Source organism: Ambystoma mexicanum, chromosome 2p (genome assembly GCF_040938575.1).
Source record: "Ambystoma mexicanum isolate Mex_15411 chromosome 2p, UKY_AmexF1_1, whole genome shotgun sequence".
NCBI lineage: Eukaryota > Metazoa > Chordata > Amphibia > Caudata > Ambystomatidae > Ambystoma > Ambystoma mexicanum.
In genome coordinates this window covers 1,182,974,258-1,182,992,705 of record NC_090923.1, presented here as the reverse complement: position 1 = coordinate 1,182,992,705, position 18,448 = coordinate 1,182,974,258, and the positions used below count along the sequence as shown (strand labels likewise).

At 46.0% G+C, this 18,448-nt stretch overlaps 1 protein-coding gene across 3 annotated transcripts in view; it reads left to right on the top strand.

The window, feature by feature from the left end:
* The window catches only part of LOC138567301 (cyclin-Q-like), a 518,793-nt gene that overhangs the window by 248,717 nt on the left and 251,628 nt on the right, over positions 1–18,448 (top strand). Inside the window, exon 1 of one of the 3 annotated variants that reach the window (XM_069645370.1) lies at positions 6,005–6,185. The exons of 1 other annotated variant lie outside the window; for it this stretch is intronic. The gene's annotated coding sequence lies outside the window, so the exon portion shown is untranslated. Of the gene's footprint in view, positions 1–6,004; positions 6,186–18,448 lie in introns of those variants that run through there. One more of the 3 variants, XM_069645369.1, reaches the window with a different exon arrangement.

The following is an 18,448-nucleotide window of genomic DNA, read 5'->3' as shown; positions in this document are numbered from 1 at the left end:
AAGATGTATTCGAAGGTGCTAGAAAATTGCGTAAGAGGTAGTAGGGATGCAAGTACTAATGGAACTGGAGAATGGAGAAGCTATGGGCAGTATTGTAAAGGAAAGAGAGAGACTAAGGCAGAAAATAGCAGAATCTGACATATTCCCACCTGGAATGAAGGTAGAAAACCCATGCAGCCCAAAGAAATATGTAGGGAAGGGGGTATGGTGCAAACCCAAAGGTGGGTGCGTCTATATGTACTGGTCATTTGAAGATCACATCAACTACTAAGCACACCGGGCAGGGATAACGAAGGTATGGCGATTGATATACGATGGAAGAGACTGTGGTGGTATGGTTGACAACTACCACAAGAGATACCCTCTTGCCAGACCCTACAACCCAGGAGCAGTGCGAACACTACCCAGAGTGGATGAATATACACAAGAGGGAGACAGATACATGGACAGAATCGACTAAGGCGCCGAGAAGCCATGTCTCAAGTCATTACAGACACCACCACGACATAGCTACGTCAGACATGAAGCACACATCCCATCCGCACATTCGGGAAACTCACACACCCAACTACACGAAGAACACATGCGTACAGTTCTATGAGTTAGAGGACAGTGACATGTACATACTGTCTGCACATTTATTATTTTTGCCATTAGCTTGCCGCAGCAACGCAGGAAAATGCTTTCCAATGCTTACATGCGAATAACCCTATGAAATGGCAGGAGCACTCGAGGGACCCGACAGCCATAATGTACTAGCCTATGGATACTATGAAAGGCGTATACAGTAGAAACCAGACCAGGGCTAATGAGGTTCTAGTAGGCCATGATCATTTTAGAAAACCTGAAGCCACACAGAATGCTCTGCAAGCAGAATCACTGAGGCAGGAACAAAGCCACTGACAAGGTTGCAATGTAGCAAGTGACATTCCTCACCCTGAACCGAAGTAAGACGAGCTGCAAAGGAGCCCATTCACGTAAAATACAAAATAATTCAGAGCTCCTGGTCTCCAAGCACGTGATCTGGCCGAGCTGATAAGCCAAGATTTGGTGGCTGGGAAGAGCAAACCATCTCACGGCCCAGACAATGTTCGCAACAAACTTTCACTTAAGTTACAGTTCTGCGCTGAGAATGGAGCGTGCTCACAGCAATGATGATCCACACACGGTAATGACGCTGACACATAGTTGCACCTCACGGACACATAGTTGCACATGCTCCGTGAACAGGTGTCTTGCGGTCTGGGAACTCCGTTTGTCCCAGGCTTGGGGGCTCAGGGCTCCACCAACCAAAATTCATGACCTTAGGGGTGGGTAGCTGGGATCACTGACCAATCATGGGGTCTGCACACTGTAACAATTATAAAGTAGCAATTGTCTGGGATAGTTCAATCTGACACCTGACGTGGCCTGGTCCAATGAACTCACCTCTATATGGGCTCCTATAGGGGAACTACCACTCAACAACCTATCCAGAGTGGAGTTAGGTATTTGAAGGCCCGGAATGTGACGTGAGTTGTGACGCCATTTGTTACCAAAACTGCCCTGCTAGCCAGAATTTGCTGAGAGGTGCCCGGAATCGCTGCCGTGCATGTGATCCCTGTGGTTTGTTGGCTGTAATAAACCAGTTATACCTTAGATCCTTTTGGGCTGGGAAGGAGTTAGGCATTCCATGAGTTCGGCACCCACAGACTCTTAGCAAAAGGCTCTGAATTCCTGGGAGTTCACCTTAACAGGAGACTGTGCCAAGAATTCCCAAAGTTTGGGAAAGGGCCGGGCCAGTTAGCGGAGCATTAAGGGATCTAAAGGAATTAAGCAACATTGTGAAAGCATCTCGAAGGGCACAAAGGGGCTAAGGGGATCCCATACAGATTAATGCAAACTTTGTAAATCACATGAAAGCATCCTGAGGAGCACAAGGGGGAGAATGGGATCCCAATCAGATTAATGCAAACTTTGTAAATCACATGAAAGCATCCTGAAGAGCACAAGGGGTGTAAGGATTCCGATACCAATTGATACAAACTTTGTAAACCATATAAAAACACCCCGAAGATTACAAGTGGATGAAAGAGGAAACATACAGATATATGAAACAGATAAACCCATAGCAAAGGGTACAAAGCGATAACAGTGAAGGCACATACTTTGATACAAGGGAAAGTACCTAGCAGGAAAGTATACCAGGTCTATCCAAATGGACAATAAGTAAAGTGGGAAAAGGAATCCATTTAAAGCAGAGGAACAGGGTCTGAGACCCAGATGGAATCGGGCAAGGCCCATCAGAGGAATGGATAAGGCTCAAAGACCCATTTCATTGCAAGAGAACTAAAAGCTGCGAACATCAAGTCTGGCAGGCTAGTAAACCTGACTTGATACATAATTTGGAAAGTCTACGATAAGGCCTGGAATGTTACTGAACCAGAACAAAACAGAAAGGTGATGGCTGGAAGGTTTTGAATTAATCATAACCACGGGCAATGATCTAGGCAACCCTCCAGACCATCGTTTTTTAGCCTGCCAAGCCATTACAAAAAGGGAAAAACCATATGCAAATCAGGTTTGGTCCTACCCCAAAAGGGGCAGTCCAGCCCGAACTGCTAGGTCACATCCCTTCTGCACGAGACCACAAGCATCCCCAGACATGTTTCAGCCTTGTTGGGCATCATCAGTGAGGAGTAGCTTGGGTCTCTAGGCCCGGCAGACTCGGGACCCGTGGGCATACCCGTCCCACTCGGGGGGGAAGGTTGCCCAGAGCATTGCCAGTGGTACAGATTCATTCAAAACCTTCCACCCATCACTTTTGTGGTCACAGTTTGTCTCACTATGTGAGAGAGGGTATGCCCAGACGTGGGTCCCTTGCTCGCTGCGCCATAGGAGACCAAGCTGCACCTCACTGAGGAGGCCCAACAAGGCCGAAACATGTCTGGGGTTGCTTGTGCATTCCGTGCAGAGGGGACCTGGCCTAGCAATTCGGGCTGGGCTGCTACCATTGGTGGCAGTACCTGACTGATTTGCATATGGCTGGATCCCTTTTGTAATGGCGCAGACGGGCTAAAAAAACTGTGGTGTGGGAGGTTGCCCAGAGTCTTGCCAGTTGTACAGATTCATTCAAAACCTTCCACCCATCACTTTTGTGGTCACAGTTTGTCTCACTATGTGAGAGAGGGTATGCCCAGACGTGGGTCCCTTCCTCGCTGTGCCATAGGGAACCAAGCTGCACCTCACTGAGGAGGCCCAACAAGGCCGAAACATGTCTGGGGTTGCTTGTGTTTCCGTGCAGAGGGGACCTGGCATAGCAGTTCGGGATGGGCTGCTACCATTGGTGGCAGTACCTGACTGATTTGCATATGGTTGGACTACTTTTGCAATGGCGCAGACGGGCTAAAAAACGGTGGTGTGGAAGGTTGCCCAGAGCATTGCCAGTGGTACAGATTCATTCAAAACCTTCCACCCATCACTTTTGTGGTCACAGGTTAATGAACCAGGCATGGAAAAGAATGGAAATGATTATTTTATGCCACAGGCTGGGGAGGAAGATCCCGCCAGGAAATTGTGAGGAACTTTGTGTTTATAGGAGAAATAGAACAGGAACCCAGGAAGAGGTTCCCTACAGAAGATTGGGGAACTGGGGTTTTTCTCTAAGTTTGTTGGAACTTTCAAGCAAAGTTTGTTGGAACTTTCAAGCAAAGGTTGTTTACTTGTATATTCTTTGCATGAGAAGTGTGTGGGTTATGTCAGGAGAGGTCTCCTCTGTTTCTTCCTGAAGGCAGGAGAACAATATATAATTGGTGGAGAGGGTTACTTACCTTCAGGAAGAAACAAAACTCTGTTTTGTTTAAAAGGTTCAAGAACTCAAAGGAAGAGGTTCTCTCGAGGTGAGGAGAGAACCATGTTCTGTTTGAAAACAAGAGCACAAACTTAAGCTCGAGGACAACTTATTTTCAGACTTTTTAATAAAGGTGCTATACGAATAAGATGAGGTTAAACACTCTCTTGAATCATCCAGAGCATTCATGACAACCAAATAAAATGTGATATTCCTGTTTCCATTTAATGTGGTCCCCTGCTGAATTTACTAGACCCTCCAGTTGGGCCCTCCTTTGTGTACTGCTTAATAGAGAATTGAGCAGTTAACATCCTATGGTAACTCAGGCATGTGTCCCTAATTCGAAAGTTTACTCGAGGGAATAGCTCCTTATTAACCATAACATAGTAATTTCTGGAGGCACAATTGCCCATGTACCAGGTGTCACACAATGAAAAATCACCAGCAACATTCCTATGAGCATGAATGTAGACCGAAGGTCACCGTTTTCATCCAGGGTGGCAGCCCTAAGGCGAAACGTCTCCTCACTCTCTTCCTCCCCATTTAATAGTGACAGTTTAGAATTTAGATCACCTGCCAAAAGGACAAAGCCTCCCTGACCTTGCATGTACCAATCTTCTAACAAGGACTCATTCTTTTTAAGGAAGGGCCCAATCAGAAATCTATCCGAATTCCAGTAGATATTCATAATAAAGAAATTGGTAGCAGAGGATTCCACCTCATTCAAATACCAATCAACCATGACGTTGCATACCAGAATACGTAAGCTTTGAGTGACCATCCCATCTTATTTTCGATAGTAGTGAGGAGGCCCCATGATAGTTTACCTACTTGTCCTTGAGTTGCCAATTGCTGACTTATGCAGTACCCATCCAAACAGACATTCATTGTTAACCAAGTCTCCTGGATCATTATTATAGGGAATTCCTTTAATATTTCACATGAATTCATATTATTTACTAAATGGCTAGTGCCCCTAGAGTTTCAACAAATAATACCCATCAAGGGCACTTTATTAAAGCTGCCTTGAAGTGACTCACAAGTGGCTGCAAGCCAGGACCAATCAGACTCCCCCCATCTATTCTCTATTCCTGAACATATCACTTTACACACTTGCAACTCATCATTGGTGGTGCTACAGGTTACCTTTAAATTTCGGGGCATACTCTCCTCCTTATAATTATTTACCCAATCCAGCCTTCGATTGTGTAGATGACAATCCCACTATGACTCCAATATTATATCATAGACCCACGTTCTCAAATGCTCTGTGCCCCCCTTGCTAGTTTTGATATCTATAAAAAAAAAGGGTGTGTTGTGGGGACAGTGCTTCTAAAAAATAGGGGCAGGCGTCAAAGTCCAGTTTTGCTTCAAACAAAGGTGTCACACCTAAATGAAGTGTCAAATAAACAAACAAAACATTATTTTCTTTTTGAAAATGCACTCATGCACATATTTTAAAATGTCCTGTAAAATAAAATTCTTTGCCAACCCTCCTGATTTAGGTAGGACACTACCGATTTTTCAGTGAAAAATATTGCTATTTTTCACGGTCTCCCGCCTAAAATATATGTAGCCCCAATGCATTCGTATGGGAAAATATTGGTCTCCCGATTTCCCTGATGAAATCTCCCGCCCAGGTGCATCCGAATGTTGGCATGTAAATTTTCCCGATTTCTTTTACAAAATCTCCCTCTCAGCTATGGCAAAATGTTGGCATGTATGTTCTTAACAAATGCAACTTTCACTTTGCAAACATAAGCAGCCTCTTCTCGCACCCTCAAAAACCGCAGCTTAAATCATGTAAAACGTAGACGGTCGAAGAAAACGCACATTTTGTTATTAAAAGCCTGATTTTAGGGGGGGACACACGCATGAAACACTTTCGCGCTCTGAAACACTTGTGTACGAGCGCGATAGAAATTAAATATCAATATCAAAATATCAATATGAAGCTTCTACTTTGGCTTCCTCAAATACTGCGGTTTAAATAATGAAAAACGAATGATCAAAGACACTTCGCTAAACAAAAATGCGGGTGAGATTCTGCTTTTCCTAAACTCACTTAAACATAACTAAGTAACTATTGCATAGAATAAGCCAATGTTTTCTCGTTGGTAACTTAAGCCATGCACTTCCGCTTCTTTTAAAGCCTGTCCTGCCTGCGCATCCGTCACTTCCAGTTCCTGTGCTGGCTCCTGTGGCAAGGACCAATAGGAAGGCGTGCTCTCTAGTACATTGGGAGACGGCGCCGCACTGACGAAGAGGGTGACGTTGAAGGTACGACTCGCAGGCAGGCATGTAAGAAGCTGTTCTACGTCACGTCCTGTTGAAGTAGTTCCTTCACAACAAAAATGTGAGTGCTGCTGTGTGAGAAGAAGGGCATTTTAGTACGGGTAGTAACAACTAAAAAGATGCCATGTTCCTTGCTGCACAGTGAGAACAGATGTCAGAGATTACGTATTACTGGGTTGAAATGATGCGGGCTGAAGAGTTTCCACCTTTTTTTTACTGCTTCATCTCTATGACTGCTATAACGAACGCTTCGGCACACAGAGTATGCACGTTCTTAAGTCATAAATGCCTACATGGCAACCCTCCCGATTTGTGTGGGAGACTCGTGATATTTTCACCAGTAATGGTGCTACTTTTTATTTTCTCCCTCCTAAAATGTGTTTGGCCCAATTCAATCCAATGGGAAAATTCACTTCTCCCTTTTTGTATTACACAACTTTCCTCCCAGCCGTGGCAACGTATTGGCATGTATGTAACGCAAAGGCTTTCCCAGGTTATTCTGTTCTCGCATTGTGGTTTATTTTTTGGTTATTTATAATGTGCCTATACGCAAGTGTTGGCACAATAAAATCCTTATTTGTATAGGACTCGGCATTAATTTATAGTGCATTTGTAAGGCGCTTATAAAGTAAATTATGCTTCAAAGCACCCAGAGGGGGGGGGGGGGGGGAATGAGGGGCAAATATAATAACAGTGAAGAGAAGAAAGAGGCGGTCCTACTAGGCCTTATGAGTATTCAGAACGTGCAATTGCAGAGAGGGAGAGAAGGGACAAGGGGGATTGGGAAAATCATTATTTGTATAGGACCCAGGGCATTCATTTATAATGCATTTGTAAGGCGCTTATAAAGTAAATTATGCTTCAAAGTGCCCACAGGTCAGGGGGGGAATGAGGGGCAAATATGATAACAGTGAAGAGCAGAAAGAGACTATGATAACAGTGAAGAGAAGAAAGAGACTATGATAACAGTGAAGAGAAGAAAGAGACTATGATAACAGTGAAGAGAAGAAAGAGGCAGTCCTACTAGGCCTTATGAGCATTCAGAACGTGCAATTGCAGAGAGAGAGAAGGGACAATTGGGTTTGGGGGGGATAAGTTCGAGGGGCTCCACGGAGGGAAGTGCTAAGGAGTACGTTCCAATCATTGGTTAAGTGCCTGGCAGATATCTCTTGATGGGAGTGGTCAACTGCCAATACAATAAGTGCAGGCCTGTGAGACAGCACAGGCTAGGGGGCATCAAAGGCAAGTGCTGGGGGTGGGTGGGGGCTGAAGGTGATTGGGGGTAGGCCAAGGCCCAGAAGGACACAGCACCCTAGTCACCAATCATGGCGACTGTGGGGTTTAGCAAGAGAGGGAGAGGAGGAAGGAGGAGGTGAAAAAGAAAGTCTTGAGGAGCTTCCAGAATTTGAGGAGATCGGGCTCAAGACGGAGAGGAAGGGGGAGGCTATTCCAGAGGAGGGAGCCAGCCGAGGAAAGAGATTGTCAATGAGCTTGCTGTTTTGAGAACCGCTTGTCATGCAGAGTGTTGGTGCCAGTGTTGGTGCCTAAAGAGCATAGAGATCTGGTGGGAGAGTATTTGATGAGTGCCAGTTGTAGATAACATGGTCACCGGATCCAGACAGCCTTATGGATGATGCAGAGGGATCCAGAAATTGATGGCCCTAAACTCCTTGGCATTAAATGACACGAAAACAGAGCTTCTTATGCTTGGAAAACCCCATAGACTGAAGAATTTAGATTCACAAAACAAAAGCTTTGTGATTAATGGGAACTCTATCCCAGTGTCGGACTCAGTAAAGACACCGGGGGTCTATTTTGACTCCCACCTTTCCTTTCAAAAACATGTCTCCCATTTTAAAATATTCGTGCTCTTACTATGTACACCTACTGTGGCAGATCTGCCCCTTTATCTGAGTCTGACGGGGCTCTGATTGCGGCGGCTATAGTAAACATGAAGATGGATTACTGTAATAGTCTTCTGCAGACATCAAAAGGCAACATTAGTAAACTTGAAGTACTGCAAAATGGTGCAGTTTGAGTTGTCTGCGGCCTTGACCGCCAATCTCATGTCTCAGACTATCGCAGGAAGCTACATTTGCTCCCGATTGAACAACGTATCAAATTCAAAGGTGCCGTTATGGTGTTTAAATGCCTGATGGTCGAAGCTTCGGGTTACCTCGCCACTAGAGTGAACAAATCTTCCTCCTGTCGGACACTACGTTCAAATAACAAGATGTTACTCGAACTACCACGCGTTGTCCTGAAAAAGCTTGGTGGAGCAAGCTTTAATGCTTAGGCCCTGTCTCTTTGGAATCTGCTTCTCCTGGACATCACGGGTTGTATCCACTCAGCACTTCAGCTTAAAAACATTACTTTTCGACAGAAATCTGAACTGATGTGTTTAAACATTAGACTGGATGGACCCCCCCTTGGTCCAGCATGTTGCTCCATGTGCAGCACTCTGTCTGTCTGTCTGTGAGCACTCTGAGGCCTTCGGGCGATTGGTGCTATATAAAAAATATTTTAGTTTGTATACAGATGATCAGTAGGTGGGTTAACTGACCTTAGTTCGAGAGGCACTGGAGTACTTGAAGTACTCGTACCGGTGTGGAACCTGTGGACAAGTGGCATGCTGGATCTGATTTCAGCATGAGCCAATTTAAACTTCCTTCACTATTAGCGTTTTTGTCGCATACGTTTACACCTTTATTAGCTGAAACTTGTTTGAGTAGCTATAACTTTGGACACTAAGGTTTAGGAGAGTTAGTTGATGTTCCGGGTCTATATGATGCTTGTTTATTATTTTCACATTTTTTCTATATAGGATGCTCTAATTTCCAACTATTTTGACTTTTTGACTGTTAGATTATTTAATTGATTGGCTATTTATTAGCTACATTGATCTACCCAATTGTTATCTGCTAACTCACTAGGCCAGCAAGGCACTCTCGAGTTTGCCCAAAATTCCAAGAGGGCAAAAGGCCAGCCTAAGGGAGAAACAATTGAGCCTGACTGAGGTTGAGAGAACAAATAAAGACTCAGCTGATTACAACAGCAAGCAGTTGGGATGAGAGCCAAGAGAGGGTAATCAACCCCCTCCTCTTCCTGGGTTTTGCCTAAAAAGAACCATCACTGCTATGGTGGGTTATAAGGAGCAGTAAACAATTACTGATGGTAGGAGAACAGAGAAGCCCCCTTATACTACAAATTATGTTACGTGAATGCTAATGTTGCCTGTTATGGCGAAAAAGTGCCTAGACAGGACCTTTCAGAAGAACGGTCTTTTAAGGAGGACATGAGGGGCCATATCGAAGCAGCAGGAAGTAACTGCTCTGAAGAGAATTAAGATCAATCCTTTATAGGAACTATGCAGAGACTATTGGAACCCTCTTTTACCGCTCCAAGGCTTAACCTTCCAGAAGGATCCTACAGTTGGAGGTTCTAGTAAAAGAGTTGAACAAAACATTTAGTTTGAAAGGAGAGACTACAGGACCGGCTCTTGCTAGAGAAAAGCTTGGACTTGATATCCATTAAGAAAAACGGTCCTGCATTGCCAGGAACAATCAAAAGAACACTAGGCGAGAGGAAGTGGATAAAATTGGTGACCGTAATCTTGCGATAGCTATCAGCAGAGGTCAAGATCTGAGTCTTAAAAAACAGAATTTGGTCTCCGTGAGTATGCAAACTAATAACCTGAAGTCAATTGGGTCGATGGAAGCCTCCCTATCGGAGTTCATTGGTCGCCGAAAAATATGAAACTGGGTTAGCTCCCAAAAACATTGACATAACGAAGGCAACAGGGAATCGAGGAAGGAGTGCTGATATGAGACCGATCAAACAATCTGCCACAGCTTCCAACATGACCCAAATGATGGCTTGGTTTTAAATCTTTCTAACCAAGGAAATGCACCCAACCTGATCTTGCACAGTGGAGAAAATTAGATCTTATCTGCACATTTAAGGCTTTATTTCATGAAACTAAGACTGCATATCGCAGGGCACCAATCAAAGTATTAGCTCACTATATGGGAATAGGGTTCCTATCCAACAAAGCATTGCCATCTCTAAGGACCTTATCGGATTGCATGTTCTGCAGAGGTTTTAGTCTGCAATCTGATTTGGGACAAAAGAAACATCATGGCAAGAGAGTAACTTTGACAAATTCTGTCACTTAGATGACGAGAAATCATACTTTTTGAAATATGGTCAGGCCCGGCAGACCAGCACCTTTACATAACTGCAATATAGGTTAAAAGGAAGATCTTGTGCTCATGGATTTAAATCAACTTTTCTTGAAGAGAATATTGAATTGCACAATCTCTCCTTGCCCCCTTTATCACTGACACTGAGAGGTTGTGTACAGTTGCCTATTGTGCCCCCCCAGCCATGAAATTGATTGCAGGAATTGACTGAGAATCATCTCCTGGAACATTGCTTGTTTGGCAAATCGATTGGGAGGCCTTGACCTGGTGATCTTCTTATATTTTTTGTTGTTGTTGGGTTGATGTTTCAGGCGAAGTGGGCAACCACACCAATTCAATTGGCTGGATTTAAGGCTTTCTTTGAAGTAGCAAGAGCTGGAGGAATTGGGGGGGGGGCTGGCAGCATATGTATGTCTTCAAGAATGAAGTATAAGCGCATATGTGTTTCTTCTTCTTCACCACCCTTCTGGTGATTGATATAGACTGGGGCAAGGACCCCTTTTGGCACTTAATACTTTGTTATAACCCCCAAAAGGGGCCTGTCACAGGAACCGCCTTGCAAAGCTGTTGCACAACATGCAATTAGCTAAGTATTTTTCTACCCATCCAGCAAATATGATGCTCGTCATAGGGGGGATTTTAATCTGAATGCAATGTTTGAAGATTATGGTGTAAGGGACGAAGATGTTGTTTTTGATATCCCCACCCTCGTATGACAAGATGTGAGCTAAAATAAACGTAGTAGAATTTTTGCTAAAAAGCTTAGTAAAGCTAAGATTTCAGTCTACAAACGGTAGATTCTCATCTGGTATTCCTGGGAAACACAAGTTTGCAAATTCTAGGCTCAGGCCATTCATTGATTACTCTTTAGTCTATTTGGGAAATTGGTCGCCAATAGTTGATATTGACTTGGTGGACTTGGAGCTAGGGAGCTTAGGTGAAGCTTAAGAAAGAGGAGTTGGCACAACAAGTCAAGCACAAGAATAGGGATCTTGAACTCGGAGATCACGACATTGAACTTGAGAACAAGGGCACTTAATGTCAGAGCTAGAGTGGACACTTCAGTGAAACCAGTTGAGTGTTAGGTCCCCAGCTACCAAGTTTATGAAATATTTGGTTGGTGTGTATGCAGAGGGTTCTGACATCCTCCAATAGATTGAAGTGTTTGAGATGGCTTTTGCAATTCATGATGTTGATAAAAGAGATTGGGCTAAGTTTTTGTCAAGCGGAGTGCATCAGACTGGATATGACTGTATTCTGAAACTGAGTGTGGAAGAAAGGAGTCAGTATGAGTGCATGAAGTCTGCTTTGATTGCCAAGTTTGGCAAGACACCGACCCAATACCTTTTAGAGAATGTGTCTTGGGTTGACTGGGTGAGTGCTGCGCACATGAACATGATGGGGTGGATTGATGGTTACAAAGTGAAAACGTTTGTTGAGCTGTTTATTTTTTGAGTATTTTTCAGAAGCCTGTTCACTGGAGTTGCGTCAGTATGTTGCTGACCAGAACGTTCTAGATCCCTTTAAGCTGGCCAGGCTGGCTGACAAGTGGGTCTCCCACCGGGTGTGCCCTAAGGACTGCCGTGGGAAGGACAAGAACAAAGAAAAGGGGACCTCTCAGAAGGCTGAGGAGTCACAAAAGCAATCAGTCGGGTAAACCAAAACCTTCCTCTCCCAAGACCCAAAACCTAGTGGGATAAGTCTCTTGTGGGTGGGAGTAAGAGCAGTGGTCCGCCTGCTGCAAAGCAGGGTCCTTGTGGTTCCATTACAGTACCCCGCACTCCTGGCACTTGTTGTGACTGTGGGACTCTGGACCACAAAAGGAGTAACCCCAAGTGTAGGGGTAAGGCACTTGGAGTCCAGGCTGTCAGCCTGACTTACCCCTACTCCGTACCTGAGGTGGAGGCCACTGTCCTCCCATCCTCTACTGGGATCACCTTCGGTGCTCCCGTGGAGATTTCCCTAGTGTCCCTTGGGGGCCTGGGACCAGTACGCAGAAGTACTGGTGACAATCCCACAGACCAACCGTAAGTTTTTGAGAAGTGTCCTCTTGAATGGCCAGCCTTCTGCTGGTTTGAGAGACGCTGGGGCGAGCATGAGTGGGAGGACAGGACCCTGCTCAAGCCAGAACACTATGTAGGTGCTCCTTTGAGCACCTCCAAGTTAGCTGGTGGGCTTCCCAAATCATCACCTGTAGCCTTAGTCAACATTACGATTGAAGACAAGACAGCCAAGCTTCCTCTTCTGGTACAGGACAACGTACCTGCTAACATTTTGTTAGGAAATGATTTGGTAGAATTGGGGATGATCACGGATGGTCTACCCATGACTGCTGCGGCAGTCACCCGATCACAGGTCACACCGGGTCCTGCTGTGAGTCCGGTACCCTCGCCGACAGGGAAACCCAAGGAACGACGAAGAAGGAAGAGCAAGAAGGTTGCCTCTGCAGAAGGAACCCCTTCCCTTCCTGCTGCTCCTTCAGCACCCATTGGGATTCATGCTCCGGCCGGCTGTATCCAGTGGAGACACAAGCCTCAACTCCTGTGGGAGAAGAGCCAGAAGACTCTCCTGTAGAGGTACTCAACCCGGAGGACCACCCCGACCTTCAATGCTTGTTAGCTGAAGGGGAACCCTCACGGGCGGACTTCTGTAAGGGTCAGAGAGAGTTCCACTCTCTTGAGGGTCTGAGGAAACCGGCCCTGTCCCAGGCACAAGGAGAAGTGCCTAGGATATTCCGGATCTATTGGGAGGGTGAGTTCCTTGTAAGTGACCCCACTAAGCCTGAACCTGGTGCCCTCAAGAGGTTGGTCGCACCCCAGGTTTACAGGTCCTCCTACTGCAGTTGGCGCATGAGGTTCCCTTAGCTGGTCATCTTGGTACCAAGAAGACGAAGCAAAGGCTCTCTGCCCATTTATACTGGCCTGGATGGGAGTAGAAGTGGAGTCCCACTGCAAGAACCTGCCCAACTTGTCAGTTGTCTGTCAAGACTTATTACCCCACTGCAGCCATTGCCAGTGGTTGGCACACCAATTGAGAGGGTGGGCATTGACATTGTCGGTCCCCTTGACCCTCCTACTTCAGGTGGACATCGGTTCATCCTGGTCTTGGTAGATCATGCCACCAGGTGCCCTGAAGCTATACCCCTTCGGACCGTTACGGCCAAGGTGGTTGCCAGGGTGCTCCTGGGCCTTTTCCCCCGTGTTGGATTCCCTAAAGAGGTTGTTTATGACAGAGGATCCAACTTCATTTCGAGCTACATGAAAACAATGTGGAAAGAGTGTGGGGTATCCTACAAGTTCTCTACCTCTTAACCATCCCCAGACCAATGGTCTGGTCGAGAGATTTAATAAAACTCTCAAGGGCATGCTAGGCGCTTTGGAAGAGCCCCCAAGGAGGAAATGGGATCTCCTCCTGCCATGTCTGCTGCTCGCTTACAGAGAGGTACCTCAAGAGGGTGTTGGTTTCAGCCCCTTTGAGTTACTCTTTGGCCATCCAGTGTGGGGGCCCCTTACCTTGATCAGAGAAGGGTTGGAAGCCACCTGTCCAGGTCCTGCCAAACAAGTGGGGGACTATGTGTTAGGTCTCAGACGGAGGATGAAACAGATGATGGGTCAGGCGACAGTGAATCTAAAGGCAAGCCAGGAGCTGAACAGATACTGGCATGACCTTAAAGCCTCGCAAGTGGATTGGACTCTGGGACAGGAAATCCTTGTGATGGAGCCTACCAAGCCTCTAGCTTTGGCAGATAAGTGGACTGGACCCTTCAGGATCATCTCCAAGATGGGCAAAGTCAATTATCTGGTTGACATGGGAGTCCCTGTGGTAGCCCCTCAGGTATTCCATGTTAACAGGCTCAAGCCTTTCCATAGGCAAGCTGAAGTCTCATGTCTTTTACTTGCTTCGGAGCAAGAAGAGGATGAGAGTGAGCCCCTTCCTGCTTTGCTGCATAGAAACCCTCAGTATGGCTCAGTGGAGGGAGTGCATCTCTCGCCACATCTGACGACAGAGCAGCAGAGGGCCTGCAGGGCTTTGTTCTGGCAGTATTTCTCTTTGTTCTCACAGATGCCAGGCCTTGCACCATGATGTAGGCATGAAATTGACACTGGTGACAATGTGCCTGTCAAAAGCAGGTGCTACTGTATGTCAGATACAGTTAAGAACCGCATCCAAGCTGAGGTCACCAAGATGTTGGATCTGGGTGTTATTGAACCCTCAACCACTCCCTGGTCCAGTGGTTCTTGTTCCCAGGCAGGTACCAAGGATTGGAGGTTCTGTGTGGACTACAGAGGAGTCAATGTCGTCACCAAAACTGACGCACACCCATTGCCCAGGGCTGATTAGCTCGTGGACACCATAGGTGCTGCCAAATTTGTGAGCACCTTTGACCTTACCTCAGGCTATTGGCAAATAGCTCTGACAGACCATGCTAAGGAAAAGACTGCATTCTCAACACCTGAGGTGCTCTAACAGTTTAGAGTCGTGCCTTCTGGGTTGAAGAATGCACCTGCCACTTTCCAGTCAATCATGCACTTGGTGGGCTAGAGGCCTTTTGTGTGGCCTACATAGACGACATCGCCATCCTCAGTTCCACTTGGGAGGAGCATTTGACTCACTTGGATAAAGTGTTGCAGGCCTTGAAAAGGGCTAACACCACTATCAAGGCCACCAAGTGCCAGATGGCACAGGGGAAAGACGCATATCTTGGTCATGAGGTAGCAGGGGGTCAAATTTAACCTCTCCCCAGTAAGGTACAGGATATACATGACTGGGACTACTCAAACCCAGGTGAGAGCCTTTTTGGGCCTCGCTGGGTATTCTCACAACTTCATGGTAGACTATGGAACTATAGCTGGACCCCTGAATGCTCTGACTTCGCCCAAACAACTGAGGAAGGTTAATTGGACTGAAGACTGTCAGAGGGCCTTCAATGGCTTGAAGGAAAGTCTGTGTAGGGCACCTGTGTTGTGTGCGCCTGATTATAGCAAGCCCTTTATCGTTCAAACTGACGCCTGCAACAAAGGAATTGGAGCTGTCTTGTCCCAGTTAGATGACAAAGGGAGAGAACATTCGATCATATTCAGTATCAGTAGACAACTCGAGGGTAGAGAACTTAGGTGGGCTACTGTTGAAAAGGAATGTTTTAGTATAGTTTAGAGCCTAGGGTGAGAATCCGCTGGAGGGTTTCCCACCACCCGAAGACCTCGGAGACGTGGAGGAAGCTACTGAAGCTAGCCATGGTCACGTCCCTCTCGCCGACACTGACCGCTGACGACTCAACGCCCTTGCTGGGCCAAAGTTCTTCACTAACTCTTTGTATCTTTAAACAAATTAGATGTCCACAAACGTGAATACTTTTTTTACCCATCAGTAGTGCTAGTGATTTCATTTCTTTTTGTAAGTTAGGGTAAGTAAAACAGATTACGTGGAAACCATTTTCAAATAGGCCCAATGATATCTTTCTACTATGCCCGAAAATCCATCTCTCTTTGTACAAATGCAACTGTCCCATCGCCAGCTCCTAGCTCAGCCAGCCCACCCCATGTCCTCGCCACGTCTGCGCATGCCCTGTTCCCACGGAGGAATGTGCTCTGCGGATAACGTGAGACTCTAACGTGTCATAAATCTAAGCGCCCATTCATCGCCACTGAACTTCCCGTGCACTAACCTACACCCCGCCAGGCCTGAGCCCACCTGTTCAGACCCCACAGTTCCTTTCATGCTGATATCCATCTGACCCTTCCGTCCCCTGATCAGTCAAGGACCCACAAGAGTGTGGCGAAAGCGTAAGCGGACACAAAACAGCGTTACACTGTATGGCATCCTCTTGCAAAAAAAAAGTTGACAGAGGATACATTTGAAAAAGACAATTTGGAAGCTTTGGCCACCTATGTCGAGCTTTACAGACACCAAGTAACCACAGACATGCATGTTATCATTCAAGATAAAAATAAATGAATCGTAAACCGGATTAAATGTGCATAATTAAATACTTCTTGAACTCGAATTTCAAAGCTATTGAAAGTATTAACAGCATTCCATTGTCATGTACGAACACTGCTGCAAATCATTTATACCGGGAAGTCAACTGTTCAACGAGATCCGCTTTAGGTGGACAGGGTACGTTTGCAATGTTTTGTGGCAATGTATGTGCTCTCGGAACAAAATTATGATATATTTTATTTGTATCGCGTTCGTACACAAGTGTTTCAGAGCGCGACTAGGCAAGGGAGGGCAACAGGGGAGAACACAACACAACAACGATCTTTCTAGGCCCAGTGACATTGAGAACGCACAAGTGCATGGGAATGGGAAAATGGGGGAAAAAGTGCATGGAAGGGGGAGAGTGGAAAGTGCGGAGCAGAGGAGAGCAGATAAAAGATAATAAATAAAAATAAATAGAAAATGGGGGCAATAAACAGTGGTAGTGCAGCCAGCAAGTGGCAAGTGCTGTGTTTAAGGCAGCAGACTGGGTAAGTCTGATAAGTGCAGAAAAAGAAGAAAAATGTATGGGGGGCTGTAAGGGTACAGATACTGTAGTCCTCAGTGCAAGCAGAGGCCAGGAGGCAGTGCAGAAGGGTGACAGGGTGAGCAGGTACCTGGGCCCACGGGACAGTGGATGGCCAAGTGCACATGCCAAGAGAGAGCAGATCAGCAGGGGAGAGGGTGAGCGAAGGCGGAAACGAAGAGGAAGGTCTTGAGGTTCTTCCGGAACCGGAGATGGTTCTCCTCAAGTTTTAGATTGGCAGGGAGGCTGTTCCAGAGGGAGGCCACAGCGGAAGATGGAGATCTACCCCAGCTTGTTTCTTTGAGAAACGATTGACCCGGGGGGAGTTAGAGGTAGAGGAGCGAAGAGCTCGAGAGGGGAGGTATTTGCAGAGGGATAGCTGAGGGTATTTTGGACCCAGGCCCCAGAAAGCCTTGTGGACAATGCAGAGGGTTTTGAATTTAATCCTTGCATCCACTGGGAGCCAATGGAGAGATTTCAGGGCTGGAGAGATACGATCCCAGAGCTTGAGGCCAAGGACAAGTCTTGCAGTCCTGTTCTGGATAAGTTGCAGAGGGCATAGAGTAGAGGCAAGTAGATTTAGAAAGAGGCTGTTACTATAGTCCAACCTAGAGAGAACCAGAGCTTGGGAGACAGTGAGCTTCTGAGGGAAGGAGAGGAAAGGCAGAGTACCTCTGAGGAATTGCAGTAGGAAGTTTGACCTCAGAGATATGGATCGATTCCATGAGTATGCATGTCCAACACAGTCAAAGTGAGATCTTTCACAAAATCGAATTCCATTTCCTGGTATATTGGCTTGGCCACCCATTTTTTTGCTTCGTTTTGCAAAGGCCATTGTGTAACGAAGCATCCCAAAGTTTCCTGCAGTTCTCAATTGTTCTCTCCCTAGGTTCTCGTTATGCGCTAATACAGCTAGTTATGTCCGAGCTTTCATACCGTCTATGCTGAAATGCAATCTTTTGGGTCTGTACTTTAGGCACATATTGTGGAACACCTCCAAATCTCCAGTGGTACAGAATTCTGTGAGTCTCTTTAGGTCTTATCAAACACGATCTTCACAAGAGCTTTGTGTGGAGGTGACGATGGAACCAACCACTCTTCTTGCGTTCTTGCTCCTCCGATAAAGGTCCATGTGCACATTGGTGAACGTGTTGGTTTTCTGTCCATGAGTGAACGTGGAACAGTGGTGCATTAATGAGTGCCATTTTTCAAGTAGAATTTCCACAGACCCATCACAAGTTTTGGAGCTCCACCAAAGATGGGTGCTGAACGACTGAGACCACTGTAAAATATTTTCCAAACAATTCTTTTTACCAGCAGCTGTAATTTTTTTGACTGATTTGGCAACGTGCCATACTTCAAATTGATGACGAATGTTTGGAAACTGCTCTCGCGTGGCCTTGGCTATTGAAACATGCGTGTCAGTGGCTATGAGGTCTATTTGCATTTCCCTCGATTGAAGATGTTCCAGGGATTTTATGAAACCATGTTTCTCCATGGCCACAGAGGATTTACATTGGGACACCACCTGCACGATCTCAGAACTCACAATTCTTTTTGTTTCTATGTATTGAAAGTGGTATGTGCAGTACTTTGCTGAAAATCTGGAGCTGTCGC